General features: G+C 27.8%; 15 non-coding genes across 15 annotated transcripts; all 15 read right to left on the bottom strand.

The window, feature by feature from the left end:
* Nucleotides 1–65: 65 nt before the first annotated feature.
* On the bottom strand, nt 66–181 carry Trnal-caa (transfer RNA leucine (anticodon CAA)). Its single transcript has 2 exons — nt 144–181; nt 66–111 (listed from the first exon to the last, which is right to left on the bottom strand). It is a non-coding gene; the product is annotated as a tRNA-Leu (tRNA).
* Nucleotides 182–835: 654 nt separating this feature from the next.
* Trnat-ugu (transfer RNA threonine (anticodon UGU)) lies at nt 836–907 on the bottom strand. Its single transcript has one exon. It is a non-coding gene; the product is annotated as a tRNA-Thr (tRNA).
* A 1,803-nt stretch (nt 908–2,710) lies between these two features.
* Nucleotides 2,711–2,826, bottom strand: Trnal-caa (transfer RNA leucine (anticodon CAA)). Its single transcript has 2 exons — nt 2,789–2,826; nt 2,711–2,756 (listed from the first exon to the last, which is right to left on the bottom strand). It is a non-coding gene; the product is annotated as a tRNA-Leu (tRNA).
* A 653-nt stretch (nt 2,827–3,479) lies between these two features.
* On the bottom strand, nt 3,480–3,551 carry Trnat-ugu (transfer RNA threonine (anticodon UGU)). The gene has a single exon. It is a non-coding gene; the product is annotated as a tRNA-Thr (tRNA).
* Nucleotides 3,552–6,118: 2,567 nt separating this feature from the next.
* Trnat-ugu (transfer RNA threonine (anticodon UGU)) lies at nt 6,119–6,190 on the bottom strand. Its single transcript has one exon. It is a non-coding gene; the product is annotated as a tRNA-Thr (tRNA).
* Nucleotides 6,191–7,996: 1,806 nt separating this feature from the next.
* On the bottom strand, nt 7,997–8,112 carry Trnal-caa (transfer RNA leucine (anticodon CAA)). The gene is made up of 2 exons: nt 8,075–8,112; nt 7,997–8,042 (listed from the first exon to the last, which is right to left on the bottom strand). It is a non-coding gene; the product is annotated as a tRNA-Leu (tRNA).
* Nucleotides 8,113–8,766: 654 nt separating this feature from the next.
* On the bottom strand, nt 8,767–8,838 carry Trnat-ugu (transfer RNA threonine (anticodon UGU)). Its single transcript has one exon. It is a non-coding gene; the product is annotated as a tRNA-Thr (tRNA).
* A 1,803-nt stretch (nt 8,839–10,641) lies between these two features.
* Trnal-caa (transfer RNA leucine (anticodon CAA)) lies at nt 10,642–10,757 on the bottom strand. Its single transcript has 2 exons — nt 10,720–10,757; nt 10,642–10,687 (listed from the first exon to the last, which is right to left on the bottom strand). It is a non-coding gene; the product is annotated as a tRNA-Leu (tRNA).
* A 653-nt stretch (nt 10,758–11,410) lies between these two features.
* On the bottom strand, nt 11,411–11,482 carry Trnat-ugu (transfer RNA threonine (anticodon UGU)). The gene has a single exon. It is a non-coding gene; the product is annotated as a tRNA-Thr (tRNA).
* Nucleotides 11,483–13,285: 1,803 nt separating this feature from the next.
* Trnal-caa (transfer RNA leucine (anticodon CAA)) lies at nt 13,286–13,401 on the bottom strand. Its single transcript has 2 exons — nt 13,364–13,401; nt 13,286–13,331 (listed from the first exon to the last, which is right to left on the bottom strand). It is a non-coding gene; the product is annotated as a tRNA-Leu (tRNA).
* A 653-nt stretch (nt 13,402–14,054) lies between these two features.
* Nucleotides 14,055–14,126, bottom strand: Trnat-ugu (transfer RNA threonine (anticodon UGU)). The gene has a single exon. It is a non-coding gene; the product is annotated as a tRNA-Thr (tRNA).
* Nucleotides 14,127–15,929: 1,803 nt separating this feature from the next.
* Trnal-caa (transfer RNA leucine (anticodon CAA)) lies at nt 15,930–16,045 on the bottom strand. Its single transcript has 2 exons — nt 16,008–16,045; nt 15,930–15,975 (listed from the first exon to the last, which is right to left on the bottom strand). It is a non-coding gene; the product is annotated as a tRNA-Leu (tRNA).
* A 653-nt stretch (nt 16,046–16,698) lies between these two features.
* On the bottom strand, nt 16,699–16,770 carry Trnat-ugu (transfer RNA threonine (anticodon UGU)). The gene has a single exon. It is a non-coding gene; the product is annotated as a tRNA-Thr (tRNA).
* Nucleotides 16,771–18,572: 1,802 nt separating this feature from the next.
* Trnal-caa (transfer RNA leucine (anticodon CAA)) lies at nt 18,573–18,688 on the bottom strand. Its single transcript has 2 exons — nt 18,651–18,688; nt 18,573–18,618 (listed from the first exon to the last, which is right to left on the bottom strand). It is a non-coding gene; the product is annotated as a tRNA-Leu (tRNA).
* Nucleotides 18,689–19,341: 653 nt separating this feature from the next.
* Trnat-ugu (transfer RNA threonine (anticodon UGU)) lies at nt 19,342–19,413 on the bottom strand. The gene has a single exon. It is a non-coding gene; the product is annotated as a tRNA-Thr (tRNA).
* Between the last annotated feature and the right edge of the window lie 898 nt (nt 19,414–20,311).

Here is a 20,311-nt window from a genome sequence, read left to right as displayed (position 1 = left end):
ACACTAGTGAAATTAAAAAGTTGTTTATTTAATTCAAAAATCGTGTTTTAATCATATAAAAATATTGTCAGAAGTGGGATTCGAACCCACGTCTCCATTCGGAGACCAGAACACCCATCGCCGCACAACGGCGAAGATTTTATCTTGAGTCTGGCGCCTTAGACCACTCGGCCATCCTGACAAATTTTGCATTACGAAACTCATTAAATTAAAGATATCGTGTGGCGAAATATCTAATTATAATTGGTATTATGGGTTAGTTGATACAAAACCTTAACTTACTTCCTTCTTAAAAAAACGCTAAGCTTACATTATGTAAAAATTTATTTTTTAACTAACATTTGCACATCACAAAGAAAACATAATTTTTCTAGAATATATAGATATACCATAAAAACAAAGTTAAAGCACCATTATAAAATATTTTCAAATATATTTCATTTAAAATTTACAAAAAATATTGCATTAAATGGGTATTTCCGTTCAACCAGGTGCTGCATTACGAAACTCAATAAACTAAAAATATCGTGTTGTGAAATTTCTAATTATAATTGCTATTATGGGATAGTTGATACAAAACTTTGACTTACTTTTTTCAAAAATAAACGCTTAATTTACATTATGTCAAAATTCATTTTTACTAACCAACATATGCACATCACAAAGGGAAAATAATTTTTTTAGAATATATAGATTTACCGAGAAAACAAATTTAAAGTTTCATTAAAAAGATTTGCAAATATAAACCGCAAATTTTATTTATTTTTAAATCAGAAAAGGTAGAATACTTTTTAGAAATTAATAAATTTCACAACAATAGTTCAAAAACATGAATAGGCGTTACTGGGGATCGAACCCAGGATCTCCGGTTTACAAGACAGGCGCTTTACCACTAAGCCATAACGCCCTTTCTGCTTATTAACGTACTAAATTAATATCAAAGTAAAATGTAATAAGGAAAATCAAAATTTTTATTGTTTATATATTTTCGCTTATTCTCGTTTACTCTGTTATAGGTTAAAAGCTAAACAACTTATAAAAAATACAAAATTTTTTTGCACTTTAAATGACTTAATTTATTCGTAATAAATAAAGCTCAAACTTTTGTTAGAGAGTCCCAAATTAAGTTAACTTATTCCCATTTTTGCAACCAATTTTATATATTATGTTGGCTTATCTGGACATTGTTTATTATATAATTTATTATATTTTAACTATTTTCATTTTAAAGCACAAAATTTTATTCTATAAGAAGGTGTTGTCTTTAATTTTTTTAAATGTTTAATAACACATATTAAATTATTTTTTAATTGTTCACGTTTATTAAACGAATTTTGAAAAACAGAGTCGGGTAAAATTACCAGTCGGATAATGTGGGGTTATATACATTAAACTTTAGCTTTATTGCTACATAAGTTAAAAAAATTTTTAATATCAAACTATGTATATTTTATTATATAATTTTAACACTATTTTAGTATTAAAAATCTTGCGTAAACCGGGAGTCGAACCCGGAACTAGTGCTTGGAAGGCACCAATGCTAACCGTTACACCATCGACGCGTACAAAAACCGTTATTTAATGAAGCTCTTTAATATGACATAGGATCAATAAAGATAATTCATGGCCTTAAAAACTAATCAACTTACGCAAATTTTTAATTTTCATTTTAGCGTATTTAAAGAACGAACTTATTTGGATCCGATAATGTTCAAAGTTTTGTTGGAAATTGCTACCATTTTAGAGTATAAATTAATATCATTTTTAAAGTTTTTTTTTATGTACGATATTGTCAGAAAAGGACAACGGTATACTTCTTTGACCTGCCTCAAAAATATAACATTGCATTTATTGTGTTTCATTATGATCATAAAATAGTTGTTTAAATTCACAATTTATGAAGTAAAGAATTATAGATAAATATTGTAAAATATTCTGCCGCTTATGCGTTTACCTATTTTGTTAACTACTGATCTCGCACCAAATTCTGTATATCACAGATTTATTTACAAGATGATTACCAACACAATCGAGCAACCAAACACAACCATTTTTCAGGCTGTTCACTATGTGCCTCCTTAAACAACTCATTTCTTACAGTTTAACTTACAAATCACGTAATACAGCCCACAGCGGACAAAGTGGGGCCAAGTGACTAATGGGAGGGGGCAAGTGACTTAGGACAGATAACACATTACAATAAACATGAAAATGGCAGATTTGTTATGGTATTTCATTGATAAATGTTTGTTACGTTACATTTATTGTTTGCTATTGGCTAATTACTTTACCACTAATACATAATTTGGATTCAGACTTGACCTATATTGAAGAAGAATATTAGAAATAAATACTTATTTTATTAAATTAGTTAACTAGTACATACCTGTTACATAAAAGTTTTTTTAAATAATCGGACGAGGGAACTTATTTTTACCCTTTAACTTGGTTACTTTGGAATGGTAAGTTACAGTCAAATTTGCAATTCGTAAAGCTGGTAATTCACTTATAATTAAATACTGGTTTCTTTATGACGGTTAAGTTTAAAATAAAAAGTAAAATTTTTTTTGAATAAATTTAGTTACGTGTTATATCCGTGAACTTCTGAATAAACCTATTTTTATTTTTAACCTGACGTTATGCCAACAATAGTGAAATTAAAAAGTTGTTTATTTAATTCAAAAATCGTGTTTTAATCATATAAAAAAATTGTCAGAAGTGGGATTCGAACCCACGCCTCCATTCGGAGACCAGAACACCCATCGCCGCACAACGGCGAAGATTTTATCTTGAGTCTGGCGCCTTAGACCACTCGGCCATCCTGACACATTTTGCATTAGGAAACTCATTAAATTAAAGATATCGTGTGGCGAAGTTTCTGATTATAATTGGTATTATGGGTTAGTTGATACAAAACCTTAACTTACTTCCTCTTTAAAAAAACGCTAAGCTTACATTATGTAAAATTTTTTTTTAACTAACATTTGCACATCACAAAGAAAACATAATTTTTCTAGAATATATAGATATACCATAAAAACAAAGTTAAAGCACCATTATAAAAATATTTTCAAATATATTTCATTTAAAATTTACAAAAAATATTGCATTAAATGGGTATTTCCGTTCAACCAGGTGCTGCATTACAAAACTCAATAAACTAAAAATATCGTGTTGTGAAATTTCTAATTATAATTGCTATTATGGGATAGTTGATACAAAACTTTGACTTACTTTTTTCAAAAATAAACGCTTAATTTACATTATGTCAAAATTCATTTTTACTAACCAACATATGCACATCACAAAGGGAAAATAATTTTTTTAGAATATATAGATTTACCGAGAAAACAAATTTAAAGTTTCATTAAAAAGATTTGCAAATATAAACCGCAAATTTTATTTATTTTTAAATCAAAAAAGGTAGAATACTTTTTAGAAATTAATAAATTTCACAACAATAGTTTAAAAAAATGAATAGGCGTTACTGGGGATCGAACCCAGGATCTCCTGTTTACAAGACAGGCGCTTTACCACTAAGCCATAACGCCCTTCCTGCTTATTAACGTACTAAATTAATATCAAAGTAAAATGTAATAAGGAAAATCAAAATTTTTATTGTTTATATATTTTCGCTTATTCTCGTTTACTCTGTTATAGGTTAAAAGCTAAACAACTTATAAAAAATACAAAATTTTTTTGCACTTTAAATGACTTAATTTATTCGTAATAAATAAAGCTCAAACTTTTGTAAGAGAGTCCCAAATTAAGTTAAGTTATTCCCATTTTTGCAACCAATTTTATGTATTATGTTGGCTTATCTGGACATTGTTAATTATATAATTTATTATATTTTAATTATTTTCATTTTAAAGCACATAATTTTATTCTATAAGAAGATGTTGTCTTTAATTTTTTTAAATGTTTAATAACACATATTAAATTATTTTTTAATTGTTCACGTTTATTTAACGAATTTTGAAAAACAGAGTCGGGTAAAATTACCAGTCGGATAATGTGGGGTTATATACATTAAATTTTAGCTTTATTGCTACATAAGTTAAAAAAATTATTTAATATCAAACTATGTGTATTTTATTATATAATTTTAACACTATTTTAGTATTAAAAATCTTTCGTCGACCGGGAGTCGAACCCGGAACTAGTGCTTGGAAGGCACCAATGCTAACCGTTACACCATCGACGCGTATGAAATCCGTTATTTAATGAAGCTCTTTAATATGACATAGGATCAATAAAGATAATTCATGGCCTTAAAAACTAATCAACTTACGCAAATTTTTAATTTTCATTTTAGCGTATTTAAAGAACGAACTTATTTGGATCCGATAATGTTCAAAGTTTTGTTGGAAATTGCTACCATTTTAGAGTATAAATTAATATCATTTTTAAAGTTTTTTTTTATGTACGATATTGTCAGAAAAGGACAACGGTATACTTCTTTGACCTGCCTCAAAAATATAACATTGCATTTATTGTGTTTCATTATGATCATAAAATAGTTGTTTAAATTCACAATTTATGAAGTAAAGAGTTATAGATAAATATTGTAAAATATTCTGCCGCTTATGCGTTTACCTATTTTGTTAACTACTGATCTCGCACCAAATTCTGTATATCACAGATTTATTTACAAGATGATTACCAACACAATCGAGCAACCAAACACAACCATTTTTCAGGCTGTTCACTATCTGCCTCCTTAAACAACTCATTTCTTACAGTTTAACTTACAAATCACGTAATACAGCCCACAGCGGACAAAGTGGGGCCAAGTGACTAATGGGAGGGGGCAAGTGACTTAGGACAGATAACACATTACAATAAACATGAAAATGGCAGATTTGTTATGGTATTTCATTGATAAATGTTTGTTACGTTACATTTATTGTTTGCTATTGGCTAATTACTTTACCACTAATACATAATTTGGATTCAGACTTGACCTATATTGGTAAGAAGAATATTAGCAATAAATACTTATTTTATTAAATTAGTTAACTAGTACATACCTGTTACATAAAAGTTTTTTTAAATAATCGGACGAGGGAACTTATTTTTACCCTTTAACTTGGTTACTTTGGAATGGTAAGTTACAGTCAAATTTGCAATTCGTAAAGCTGGTAATTCACTTATAATTAAATACTGGTTTCTTTATGACGGTTAAGTTTAAAATAAAAAGTTAAATTTTTTTTCGAATAAATTTAGTTACGTGTTATATCTGTGAACTTCTGAATAAACCTATCTTTATTTTTAATCTGACGTTATGCCAACACTAGTGAAATTAAAAAGTTGTTTATTTAATTCAAAAATCGTGTTTTAATCATATAAAAATATTGTCAGAAGTGGGATTCGAACCCACCTCTCCATTCGGAGACCAGAACACCCAACGGCGAAGATTTTATCTTGAGTCTGGCGCCTTAGACCACTCGGCCATCCTGACACATTTTGCATTACGAAACTCATTAAATTAAAGATATCGTGTGGCGAAATATCTAATTATAATTGGTATTATGGGTTAGTTGATACAAAACCTTAACTTACTTCCTCCTTAAAAAAACGCTAAGCTTACATTATGTAAAAATTTATTTTTTAACTAACATTTGCACATCACAAAGAAAACATAATTTTTCTAGAATATATAGATATACCATAAAAACAAAGTTAAAGCACCATTATAAAATATTTTCAAATATATTTCATTTAAAATTTACAAAAAATATTGCATTAAATGGGTATTTCCGTTCAACCAGGTGCTGCATTACGAAACTCAATAAACTAAAAATATCGTGTTGTGAAATTTTTAATTATAATTGCTATTATGGGATAGTTGATACAAAACTTTGACTTACTTTTTTCAAAAATAAACGCTTAATTTACATTATGTCAAAATTCATTTTTACTAACCAACATATGCACATCATAAAAGGAAAATAATTTTTTTAGAATATATAGATTTACCGAGAAAACAAATTTAAAGTTTCATTAAAAAGATTTGCAAATATAAACCGCAAATTTTATTTATTTTTAAATCAGAAAAGGTAGAATACTTTTTAGAAATTAATAAATTTCACAACAATAGTTTAAAAAAATGAATAGGCGTTACTGGGGATCGAACCCAGGATCTCCTCTTTACAAGACAGGCGCTTTACCACTAAGCCATAACGCCCTTTCTGCTTATTAACGTACTAAATTAATATCAAAGTAAAATGTAATAAGGAAAATCAAAATTTTTATTGTTTATATATTTTCGCTTATTCTCGTTTACTCTGTTATAGGTTAAAAGCTAAACAACTTATAAAAAATACAAAATTTTTTTGCACTTTAAATGACTTAATTTATTCGTAATAAATAAAGCTCAAACTTTTGTAAGAGAGTCCCAAATTAAGTTAAGTTATTCCCATTTTTGCAACCAATTTTATGTATTATGTTGGCTTATCTGGACATTGTTAATTATATAATTTATTATATTTTAATTATTTTCATTTTAAAGCACAGAATTTTATTCTATAAGAAGATGTTGTCTTTAATTTTTTTAAATGTTTAATAACACATATTAAATTATTTTTTAATTGTTCACGTTTATTTAACGAATTTTGAAAAACAGAGTCGGGTAAAATTACCAGTCGGATAATGTGGGGTTATATACATTAAATTTTAGCTTTATTGCTACATAAGTTAAAAAAATTATTTAATATCAAACTATGTGTATTTTATTATATAATTTTAACACTATTTTAGTATTAAAAATCTTTCGTCGACCGGGAGTCGAACCCGGAACTAGTGCTTGGAAGGCACCAATGCTAACCGTTACACCATCGACGCGTATGAAAACCGTTATTTAATGAAGCTCTTTAATATGACATAGGATCAATAAAGATAATTCATGGCCTTAAAAACTAATCAACTTACGCAAATTTTGAATTTCCATTTTAGCGCATTTAAAGAACGAACTTATTTGGATCCGATAATGTTCAAAGTTTTGTTGGAAATTGCTACCATTTTAGAGTATAAATTAATATCATTTTTAAAGTTTTTTTTTATGTACGATATTGTCAGAAAAGGACAACGGTATACTTCTTTGACCTGCCTCAAAAATATAACATTGCATTTATTGTGTTTCATTATGATCATAAAATAGTTGTTTAAATTCACAATTTATGAAGTAAAGAATTATAGATAAATATTGTAAAATATTCTGCCGCTTATGCGTTTACCTATTTTGTTAACTACTGATCTCGCACCAAATTCTGTATATCACAGATTTATTTACAAGATGATTACCAACACAATCGAGCAACCAAACACAACCATTTTTAGGCTGTTCACTATCTGTCTCCTTAAACAACTCATTTCTTACAGTTTAACTTACAAATCACGTAATACAGCCCACAGCGGACAAAGTGGGGCCAAGTGACTAATGGGAGGGGGCAAGTGACTTAGGACAGATAACACATTACAATAAACATGAAAATGGCAGATTTGTTATGGTATTTCATTGATAAATGTTTGTTACGTTACATTTATTGTTTGCTATTGGCTAATTACTTTACCACTAATACATAATTTGGATTCAGACTTGACCTATATTGGTAAGAAGAATATTAGAAATAAATACTTATTTTATTAAATTAGTTAACTAGTACATACCTGTTACATAAAAGTTTTTTTAAATAATCGGACGAGGGAACTTATTTTTACCCTTTAACTTGGTTACTTTGGAATGGTAAGTTACAGTCAAATTTGCAATTCGTAAAGCTGGTAATTCACTTATAATTAAATACTGGTTTCTTTATGACGGTTAAGTTTAAAATAAAAAGTTAAATTTTTTTTCGAATAAATTTAGTTACGTGTTATATCTGTGAACTTCTGAATAAACCTATCTTTATTTTTAATCTGACGTTATGCCAACACTAGTGAAATTAAAAAGTTGTTTATTTAATTCAAAAATCGTGTTTTAATCATATAAAAATATTGTCAGAAGTGGGATTCGAACCCACGTCTCCATTCGGAGACCAGAACACCCATCGCCGCACAACGGCGAAGATTTTATCTTGAGTCTGGCGCCTTAGACCACTCGGCCATCCTGACAAATTTTGCATTACGAAACTCATTAAATTAAAGATATCGTGTGGCGAAATATCTAATTATAATTGGTATTATGGGTTAGTTGATACAAAACCTTAACTTACTTCCTTCTTAAAAAAACGCTAAGCTTACATTATGTAAAAATTTATTTTTTAACTAACATTTGCACATCACAAAGAAAACATAATTTTTCTAGAATATATAGATATACCATAAAAACAAAGTTAAAGCACCATTATAAAATATTTTCAAATATATTTCATTTAAAATTTACAAAAAATATTGCATTAAATGGGTATTTCCGTTCAACCAGGTGCTGCATTACGAAACTCAATAAACTAAAAATATCGTGTTGTGAAATTTCTAATTATAATTGCTATTATGGGATAGTTGATACAAAACTTTGACTTACTTTTTTCAAAAATAAACGCTTAATTTACATTATGTCAAAATTCATTTTTACTAACCAACATATGCACATCACAAAGGGAAAATAATTTTTTTAGAATATATAGATTTACCGAGAAAACAAATTTAAAGTTTCATTAAAAAGATTTGCAAATATAAACCGCAAATTTTATTTATTTTTAAATCAGAAAAGGTAGAATACTTTTTAGAAATTAATAAATTTCACAACAATAGTTTAAAAACATGAATAGGCGTTACTGGGGATCGAACCCAGGATCTCCGGTTTACAAGACAGGCGCTTTACCACTAAGCCATAACGCCCTTTCTGCTTATTAACGTACTAAATTAATATCAAAGTAAAATGTAATAAGGAAAATCAAAATTTTTATTGTTTATATATTTTCGCTTATTCTCGTTTACTCTGTTATAGGTTAAAAGCTAAACAACTTATAAAAAATACAAAATTTTTTTGCACTTTAAATGACTTAATTTATTCGTAATAAATAAAGCTCAAACTTTTGTTAGAGAGTCCCAAATTAAGTTAACTTATTCCCATTTTTGCAACCAATTTTATATATTATGTTGGCTTATCTGGACATTGTTTATTATATAATTTATTATATTTTAACTATTTTCATTTTAAAGCACAAAATTTTATTCTATAAGAAGGTGTTGTCTTTAATTTTTTTAAATGTTTAATAACACATATTAAATTATTTTTTAATTGTTCACGTTTATTAAACGAATTTTGAAAAACAGAGTCGGGTAAAATTACCAGTCGGATAATGTGGGGTTATATACATTAAACTTTAGCTTTATTGCTACATAAGTTAAAAAAATTTTTAATATCAAACTATGTATATTTTATTATATAATTTTAACACTATTTTAGTATTAAAAATCTTGCGTAAACCGGGAGTCGAACCCGGAACTAGTGCTTGGAAGGCACCAATGCTAACCGTTACACCATCGACGCGTACAAAAACCGTTATTTAATGAAGCTCTTTAATATGACATAGGATCAATAAAGATAATTCATGGCCTTAAAAACTAATCAACTTACGCAAATTTTTAATTTTCATTTTAGCGTATTTAAAGAACGAACTTATTTGGATCCGATAATGTTCAAAGTTTTGTTGGAAATTGCTACCATTTTAGAGTATAAATTAATATCATTTTTAAAGTTTTTTTTTATGTACGATATTGTCAGAAAAGGACAACGGTATACTTCTTTGACCTGCCTCAAAAATATAACATTGCATTTATTGTGTTTCATTATGATCATAAAATAGTTGTTTAAATTCACAATTTATGAAGTAAAGAATTATAGATAAATATTGTAAAATATTCTGCCGCTTATGCGTTTACCTATTTTGTTAACTACTGATCTCGCACCAAATTCTGTATATCACAGATTTATTTACAAGATGATTACCAACACAATCGAGCAACCAAACACAACCATTTTTCAGGCTGTTCACTATGTGCCTCCTTAAACAACTCATTTCTTACAGTTTAACTTACAAATCACGTAATACAGCCCACAGCGGACAAAGTGGGGCCAAGTGACTAATGGGAGGGGGCAAGTGACTTAGGACAGATAACACATTACAATAAACATGAAAATGGCAGATTTGTTATGGTATTTCATTGATAAATGTTTGTTACGTTACATTTATTGTTTGCTATTGGCTAATTACTTTACCACTAATACATAATTTGGATTCAGACTTGACCTATATTGAAGAAGAATATTAGAAATAAATACTTATTTTATTAAATTAGTTAACTAGTACATACTTGTTACATAAAAGTTTTTTTAAATAATCGGACGAGGGAACTTATTTTTACCCTTTAACTTGGTTACTTTGGAATGGTAAGTTACAGTCAAATTTGCAATTCGTAAAGCTGGTAATTCACTTATAATTAAATACTGGTTTCTTTATGACGGTTAAGTTTAAAATAAAAAGTAAAATTTTTTTTGAATAAATTTAGTTACGTGTTATATCCGTGAACTTCTGAATAAACCTATTTTTATTTTTAACCTGACGTTATGCCAACAATAGTGAAATTAAAAAGTTGTTTATTTAATTCAAAAATCGTGTTTTAATCATATAAAAAAATTGTCAGAAGTGGGATTCGAACCCACGCCTCCATTCGGAGACCAGAACACCCATCGCCGCACAACGGCGAAGATTTTATCTTGAGTCTGGCGCCTTAGACCACTCGGCCATCCTGACACATTTTGCATTAGGAAACTCATTAAATTAAAGATATCGTGTGGCGAAGTTTCTGATTATAATTGGTATTATGGGTTAGTTGATACAAAACCTTAACTTACTTCCTCTTTAAAAAAACGCTAAGCTTACATTATGTAAAATTTATTTTTAACTAACATTTGCACATCACAAAGAAAACATAATTTTTCTAGAATATATAGATATACCATAAAAACAAAGTTAAAGCACCATTATAAAAATATTTTCAAATATATTTCATTTAAAATTTACAAAAAATATTGCATTAAATGGGTATTTCCGTTCAACCAGGTGCTGCATTACAAAACTCAATAAACTAAAAATATCGTGTTGTGAAATTTCTAATTATAATTGCTATTATGGGATAGTTGATACAAAACTTTGACTTACTTTTTTCAAAAATAAACGCTTAATTTACATTATGTCAAAATTCATTTTTACTAACCAACATATGCACATCACAAAGGGAAAATAATTTTTTTAGAATATATAGATTTACCGAGAAAACAAATTTAAAGTTTCATTAAAAAGATTTGCAAATATAAACCGCAAATTTTATTTATTTTTAAATCAAAAAAGGTAGAATACTTTTTAGAAATTAATAAATTTCACAACAATAGTTTAAAAAAATGAATAGGCGTTACTGGGGATCGAACCCAGGATCTCCTGTTTACAAGACAGGCGCTTTACCACTAAGCCATAACGCCCTTCCTGCTTATTAACGTACTAAATTAATATCAAAGTAAAATGTAATAAGGAAAATCAAAATTTTTATTGTTTATATATTTTCGCTTATTCTCGTTTACTCTGTTATAGGTTAAAAGCTAAACAACTTATAAAAAATACAAAATTTTTTTGCACTTTAAATGACTTAATTTATTCGTAATAAATAAAGCTCAAACTTTTGTTAGAGAGTCCCAAATTAAGTTAACTTATTCCCATTTTTGCAACCAATTTTATATATTATGTTGGCTTATCTGGACATTGTTTATTATATAATTTATTATATTTTAACTATTTTCATTTTAAAGCACAAAATTTTATTCTATAAGAAGGTGTTGTCTTTAATTTTTTTAAATGTTTAATAACACATATTAAATTATTTTTTAATTGTTCACGTTTATTAAACGAATTTTGAAAAACAGAGTCGGGTAAAATTACCAGTCGGATAATGTGGGGTTATATACATTAAACTTTAGCTTTATTGCTACATAAGTTAAAAAAATTTTTAATATCAAACTATGTATATTTTATTATATAATTTTAACACTATTTTAGTATTAAAAATCTTGCGTAAACCGGGAGTCGAACCCGGAACTAGTGCTTGGAAGGCACCAATGCTAACCGTTACACCATCGACGCGTACAAAAACCGTTATTTAATGAAGCTCTTTAATATGACATAGGATCAATAAAGATAATTCATGGCCTTAAAAACTAATCAACTTACGCAAATTTTTAATTTTCATTTTAGCGTATTTAAAGAACGAACTTATTTGGATCCGATAATGTTCAAAGTTTTGTTGGAAATTGCTACCATTTTAGAGTATAAATTAATATCATTTTTAAAGTTTTTTTTTATGTACGATATTGTCAGAAAAGGACAACGGTATACTTCTTTGACCTGCCTCAAAAATATAACATTGTATTTATTGTGTTTCATTATGATCATAAAATAGTTGTTTAAATTCACAATTTATGAAGTAAAGAATTATAGATAAATATTGTAAAATATTCTGCCGCTTATGCGTTTACCTATTTTGTTAACTACTGATCTCGCACCAAATTCTGTATATCACAGATTTATTTACAAGATGATTACCAACACAATCGAGCAACCAAACACAACCATTTTTCAGGCTGTTCACTATGTGCCTCCTTAAACAACTCATTTCTTACAGTTTAACTTACAAATCACGTAATACAGCCCACAGCGGACAAAGTGGGGCCAAGTGACTAATGGGAGGGGGCAAGTGACTTAGGACAGATAACACATTACAATAAACATGAAAATGGCAGATTTGTTATGGTATTTCATTGATAAATGTTTGTTACGTTACATTTATTGTTTGCTATTGGCTAATTACTTTACCACTAATACATAATTTGGATTCAGACTTGACCTATATTGAAGAAGAATATTAGAAATAAATACTTATTTTATTAAATTAGTTAACTAGTACATACTTGTTACATAAAAGTTTTTTTAAATAATCGGACGAGGGAACTTATTTTTACCCTTTAACTTGGTTACTTTGGAATGGTAAGTTACAGTCAAATTTGCAATTCGTAAAGCTGGTAATTCACTTATAATTAAATACTGGTTTCTTTATGACGGTTAAGTTTAAAATAAAAAGTAAAATTTTTTTTGAATAAATTTAGTTACGTGTTATATCCGTGAACTTCTGAATAAACCTATTTTTATTTTTAACCTGACGTTATGCCAACAATAGTGAAATTAAAAAGTTGTTTATTTAATTCAAAAATCGTGTTTTAATCATATAAAAAAATTGTCAGAAGTGGGATTCGAACCCACGCCTCCATTCGGAGACCAGAACACCCATCGCCGCACAACGGCGAAGATTTTATCTTGAGTCTGGCGCCTTAGACCACTCGGCCATCCTGACACATTTTGCATTAGGAAACTCATTAAATTAAAGATATCGTGTGGCGAAGTTTCTGATTATAATTGGTATTATGGGTTAGTTGATACAAAACCTTAACTTACTTCCTCTTTAAAAAAACGCTAAGCTTACATTATGTAAAATTTTTTTTTAACTAACATTTGCACATCACAAAGAAAACATAATTTTTCTAGAATATATAGATATACCATAAAAACAAAGTTAAAGCACCATTATAAAAATATTTTCAAATATATTTCATTTAAAATTTACAAAAAATATTGCATTAAATGGGTATTTCCGTTCAACCAGGTGCTGCATTACGAAACTCAATAAACTAAAAATATCGTGTTGTGAAATTTCTAATTATAATTGCTATTATGGGATAGTTGATACAAAACTTTGACTTACTTTTTTCAAAAATAAACGCTTAATTTACATTATGTCAAAATTCATTTTTACTAACCAACATATGCACATCACAAAGGGAAAATAATTTTTTTAGAATATATAGATTTACCGAGAAAACAAATTTAAAGTTTCATTAAAAAGATTTGCAAATATAAACCGCAAATTTTATTTATTTTTAAATCAAAAAAGGTAGAATACTTTTTAGAAATTAATAAATTTCACAACAATAGTTTAAAAAAATGAATAGGCGTTACTGGGGATCGAACCCAGGATCTCCTGTTTACAAGACAGGCGCTTTACCACTAAGCCATAACGCCCTTCCTGCTTATTAACGTACTAAATTAATATCAAAGTAAAATGTAATAAGGAAAATCAAAATTTTTATTGTTTATATATTTTCGCTTATTCTCGTTTACTCTGTTATAGGTTAAAAGCTAAACAACTTATAAAAAATACAAAATTTTTTTGCACTTTAAATGACTTAATTTATTCGTAATAAATAAAGCTCAAACTTTTGTAAGAGAGTCCCAAATTAAGTTAAGTTATTCCCATTTTTGCAACCAATTTTATGTATTATGTTGGCTTATCTGGACATTGTTAATTATATAATTTATTATATTTTAATTATTTTCATTTTAAAGCACATAATTTTATTCTATAAGAAGATGTTGTCTTTAATTTTTTTAAATGTTTAATAACACATATTAAATTATTTTTTAATTGTTCACGTTTATTTAACGAATTTTGAAAAACAGAGTCGGGTAAAATTACCAGTCGGATAATGTGGGGTTATATACATTAAATTTTAGCTTTATTGCTACATAAGTTAAAAAAATTATTTAATATCAAACTATGTGTATTTTATTATATAATTTTAACACTATTTTAGTATTAAAAATCTTTCGTCGACCGGGAGTCGAACCCAGAACTAGTGCTTGGAAGGCACCAATGCTAACCGTTACACCATCGACGCGTACAAAAACAGTTATTTAATGAAGCTCTTTAATATGACATAGGATCAATAAAGATAATTCATGGCCTTATAAACAAATCAACTTACGCAAATTTGGAATTTCCATTTTAGCGCATTTAAAGAACGAACTTATTCGAATCCGATAATGTTCAAAGTTTTGTTGGAAATTGCTACCATTTTAGAGTATAAATTAATATCATTTTTTAAGTTTTTTTTATGTACGATACTGTCAGGAAACGACAACGGTATACTTCTTTGACCTGCCTCAAAAATATAACATTGCATTTATTGTGTTTCATTATGATCATAAAATAGTTGTTTAAATTCACAATTTATGAAGTAAAGAATTATAGATAAATATTGTAAAATATTCTGCCGCTTATGCGTTTACCTATTTTGTTAACTACTGATCTCGCACCAAATTCTGTATATCACAGATTTATTTACAAGATGATTACCAACACAATCGAGCAACCAAACACAACCATTTTTCAGGCTGTTCACTATGTGCCTCCTTAAACAACTCATTTCTTACAGTTTAACTTACAAATCACGTAATACAGCCCACAGCGGACAAAGTGGGGCCAAGTGACTAATGGGAGGGGGCAAGTGACTTAGGACAGATAACACATTACAATAAACATGAAAATGGCAGATTTGTTATGGTATTTCATTGATAAATGTTTGTTACGTTACATTTATTGTTTGCTATTGGCTAATTACTTTACCACTAATACATAATTTGGATTCAGACTTGACCTATATTGAAGAAGAATATTAGAAATAAATACTTATTTTATTAAATTAGTTAACTAGTACATACCTGTTACATAAAAGTTTTTTTAAATAATCGGACGAGGGAACTTATTTTTACCCTTTAACTTGGTTACTTTGGAATGGTAAGTTACAGTCAAATTTGCAATTCGTAAAGCTGGTAATTCACTTATAATTAAATACTGGTTTCTTTATGACGGTTAAGTTTAAAATAAAAAGTAAAATTTTTTTTGAATAAATTTAGTTACGTGTTATATCCGTGAACTTCTGAATAAACCTATTTTTATTTTTAACCTGACGTTATGCCAACAATAGTGAAATTAAAAAGTTGTTTATTTAATTCAAAAATCGTGTTTTAATCATATAAAAAAATTGTCAGAAGTGGGATTCGAACCCACGCCTCCATTCGGAGACCAGAACACCCATCGCCGCACAACGGCGAAGATTTTATCTTGAGTCTGGCGCCTTAGACCACTCGGCCATCCTGACACATTTTGCATTAGGAAACTCATTAAATTAAAGATATCGTGTGGCGAAGTTTCTGATTATAATTGGTATTATGGGTTAGTTGATACAAAACCTTAACTTACTTCCTCTTTAAAAAAACGCTAAGCTTACATTATGTAAAATTTTTTTTTAACTAACATTTGCACATCACAAAGAAAACATAATTTTTCTAGAATATATAGATATACCATAAAAACAAAGTTAAAGCACCATTATAAAAATATTTTCAAATATATTTCATTTAAAATTTACAAAAAATATTGCATTAAATGGGTATTTCCGTTCAACCAGGTGCTGCATTACAAAACTCAATAAACTAAAAATATCGTGTTGTGAAATTTCTAATTATAATTGCTATTATGGGATAGTTGATACAAAACTTTGACTTACTTTTTTCAAAAATAAACGCTTAATTTACATTATGTCAAAATTCATTTTTACTAACCAACATATGCACATCACAAAGGGAAAATAATTTTTTTAGAATATATAGATTTACCGAGAAAACAAATTTAAAGTTTCATTAAAAAGATTTGCAAATATAAACCGCAAATTTTATTTATTTTTAAATCAAAAAAGGTAGAATACTTTTTAGAAATTAATAAATTTCACAACAATAGTTTAAAAAAATGAATAGGCGTTACTGGGGATCGAACCCAGGATCTCCTGTTTACAAGACAGGCGCTTTACCACTAAGCCATAACGCCCTTCCTGCTTATTAACGTACTAAATTAATATCAAAGTAAAATGTAATAAGGAAAATCAAAATTTTTATTGTTTATATATTTTCGCTTATTCTCGTTTACTCTGTTATAGGTTAAAAGCTAAACAACTTATAAAAAATACAAAATTTTTTTGCACTTTAAATGACTTAATTTATTCGTAATAAATAAAGCTCAAACTTTTGTTAGAGAGTCCCAAATTAAGTTAACTTATTCCCATTTTTGCAACCAATTTTATATATTATGTTGGCTTATCTGGACATTGTTTATTATATAATTTATTATATTTTAACTATTTTCATTTTAAAGCACAAAATTTTATTCTATAAGAAGGTGTTGTCTTTAATTTTTTTAAATGTTTAATAACACATATTAAATTATTTTTTAATTGTTCACGTTTATTAAACGAATTTTGAAAAACAGAGTCGGGTAAAATTACCAGTCGGATAATGTGGGGTTATATACATTAAACTTTAGCTTTATTGCTACATAAGTTAAAAAAATTTTTAATATCAAACTATGTATATTTTATTATATAATTTTAACACTATTTTAGTATTAAAAATCTTGCGTAAACCGGGAGTCGAACCCGGAACTAGTGCTTGGAAGGCACCAATGCTAACCGTTACACCATCGACGCGTACAAAAACCGTTATTTAATGAAGCTCTTTAATATGACATAGGATCAATAAAGATAATTCATGGCCTTAAAAACTAATCAACTTACGCAAATTTTTAATTTTCATTTTAGCGTATTTAAAGAACGAACTTATTTGGATCCGATAATGTTCAAAGTTTTGTTGGAAATTGCTACCATTTTAGAGTATAAATTAATATCATTTTTAAAGTTTTTTTTATGTACGATATTGTCAGAAAAGGACAACGGTATACTTCTTTGACCTGCCTCAAAAATATAACATTGTATTTATTGTGTTTCATTATGATCATAAAATAGTTGTTTAAATTCACAATTTATGAAGTAAAGAATTATAGATAAATATTGTAAAATATTCTGCCGCTTATGCGTTTACCTATTTTGTTAACTACTGATCTCGCACCAAATTCTGTATATCACAGATTTATTTACAAGATGATTACCAACACAATCGAGCAACCAAACACAACCATTTTTCAGGCTGTTCACTATGTGCCTCCTTAAACAACTCATTTCTTACAGTTTAACTTACAAATCACGTAATACAGCCCACAGCGGACAAAGTGGGGCCAAGTGACTAATGGGAGGGGGCAAGTGACTTAGGACAGATAACACATTACAATAAACATGAAAATGGCAGATTTGTTATGGTATTTCATTGATAAATGTTTGTTACGTTACATTTATTGTTTGCTATTGGCTAATTACTTTACCACTAATACATAATTTGGATTCAGACTTGACCTATATTGAAGAAGAATATTAGAAATAAATACTTATTTTATTAAATTAGTTAACTAGTACATACTTGTTACATAAAAGTTTTTTTAAATAATCGGACGAGGGAACTTATTTTTACCCTTTAACTTGGTTACTTTGGAATGGTAAGTTACAGTCAAATTTGCAATTCGTAAAGCTGGTAATTCACTTATAATTAAATACTGGTTTCTTTATGACGGTTAAGTTTAAAATAAAAAGTAAAATTTTTTTTGAATAAATTTAGTTACGTGTTATATCCGTGAACTTCTGAATAAACCTATTTTTATTTTTAACCTGACGTTATGCCAACAATAGTGAAATTAAAAAGTTGTTTATTTAATTCAAAAATCGTGTTTTAATCATATAAAAAAATTGTCAGAAGTGGGATTCGAACCCACGCCTCCATTCGGAGACCAGAACACCCATCGCCGCACAACGGCGAAGATTTTATCTTGAGTCTGGCGCCTTAGACCACTCGGCCATCCTGACACATTTTGCATTAGGAAACTCATTAAATTAAAGATATCGTGTGGCGAAGTTTCTGATTATAATTGGTATTATGGGTTAGTTGATACAAAACCTTAACTTACTTCCTCTTTAAAAAAACGCTAAGCTTACATTATGTAAAATTTTTTTTTAACTAACATTTGCACATCACAAAGAAAACATAATTTTTCTAGAATATATAGATATACCATAAAAACAAAGTTAAAGCACCATTATAAAAATATTTTCAAATATATTTCATTTAAAATTTACAAAAAATATTGCATTAAATGGGTATTTCCGTTCAACCAGGTGCTGCATTACGAAACTCAATAAACTAAAAATATCGTGTTGTGAAATTTCTAATTATAATTGCTATTATGGGATAGTTGATACAAAACTTTGACTTACTTTTTTCAAAAATAAACGCTTAATTTACATTATGTCAAAATTCATTTTTACTAACCAACATATGCACATCACAAAGGGAAAATAATTTTTTTAGAATATATAGATTTACCGAGAAAACAAATTTAAAGTTTCATTAAAAAGATTTGCAAATATAAACCGCAAATTTTATTTATTTTTAAATCAAAAAAGGTAGAATACTTTTTAGAAATTAATAAATTTCACAACAATAGTTTAAAAAAATGAATAGGCGTTACTGGGGATCGAACCCAGGATCTCCTGTTTACAAGACAGGCGCTTTACCACTAAGCCATAACGCCCTTCCTGCTTATTAACGTACTAAATTAATATCAAAGTAAAATGTAATAAGGAAAATCAAAATTTTTATTGTTTATATATTTTCGCTTATTCTCGTTTACTCTGTTATAGGTTAAAAGCTAAACAACTTATAAAAAATACAAAATTTTTTTGCACTTTAAATGACTTAATTTATTCGTAATAAATAAAGCTCAAACTTTTGTAAGAGAGTCCCAAATTAAGTTAAGTTATTCCCATTTTTGCAACCAATTTTATGTATTATGTTGGCTTATCTGGACATTGTTAATTATATAATTTATTATATTTTAATTATTTTCATTTTAAAGCACATAATTTTATTCTATAAGAAGATGTTGTCTTTAATTTTTTTAAATGTTTAATAACACATATTAAATTATTTTTTAATTGTTCACGTTTATTTAACGAATTTTGAAAAACAGAGTCGGGTAAAATTACCAGTCGGATAATGTGGGGTTATATACATTAAATTTTAGCTTTATTGCTACATAAGTTAAAAAAATTATTTAATATCAAACTATGTGTATTTTATTATATAATTTTAACACTATTTTAGTATTAAAAATCTTTCGTCGACCGGGAGTCGAACCCAGAACTAGTGCTTGGAAGGCACCAATGCTAACCGTTACACCATCGACGCGTACAAAAACAGTTATTTAATGAAGCTCTTTAATATGACATAGGATCAATAAAGATAATTCATGGCCTTATAAACAAATCAACTTACGCAAATTTGGAATTTCCATTTTAGCGCATTTAAAGAACGAACTTATTCGAATCCGATAATGTTCAAAGTTTTGTTGGAAATTGCTACCATTTTAGAGTATAAATTAATATCATTTTTTAAGTTTTTTTTATGTACGATACTGTCAGGAAACGACA

Source organism: Corella eumyota, chromosome 6 (assembly GCF_963082875.1).
Source record: "Corella eumyota chromosome 6, kaCorEumy4.1, whole genome shotgun sequence".
In the NCBI taxonomy this organism is placed as follows: Eukaryota; Metazoa; Chordata; class Ascidiacea; order Phlebobranchia; family Corellidae; genus Corella; species Corella eumyota.
Note: the sequence above shows the minus strand (reverse complement) of the source record. Positions and strands in the feature narration are given on the sequence as shown.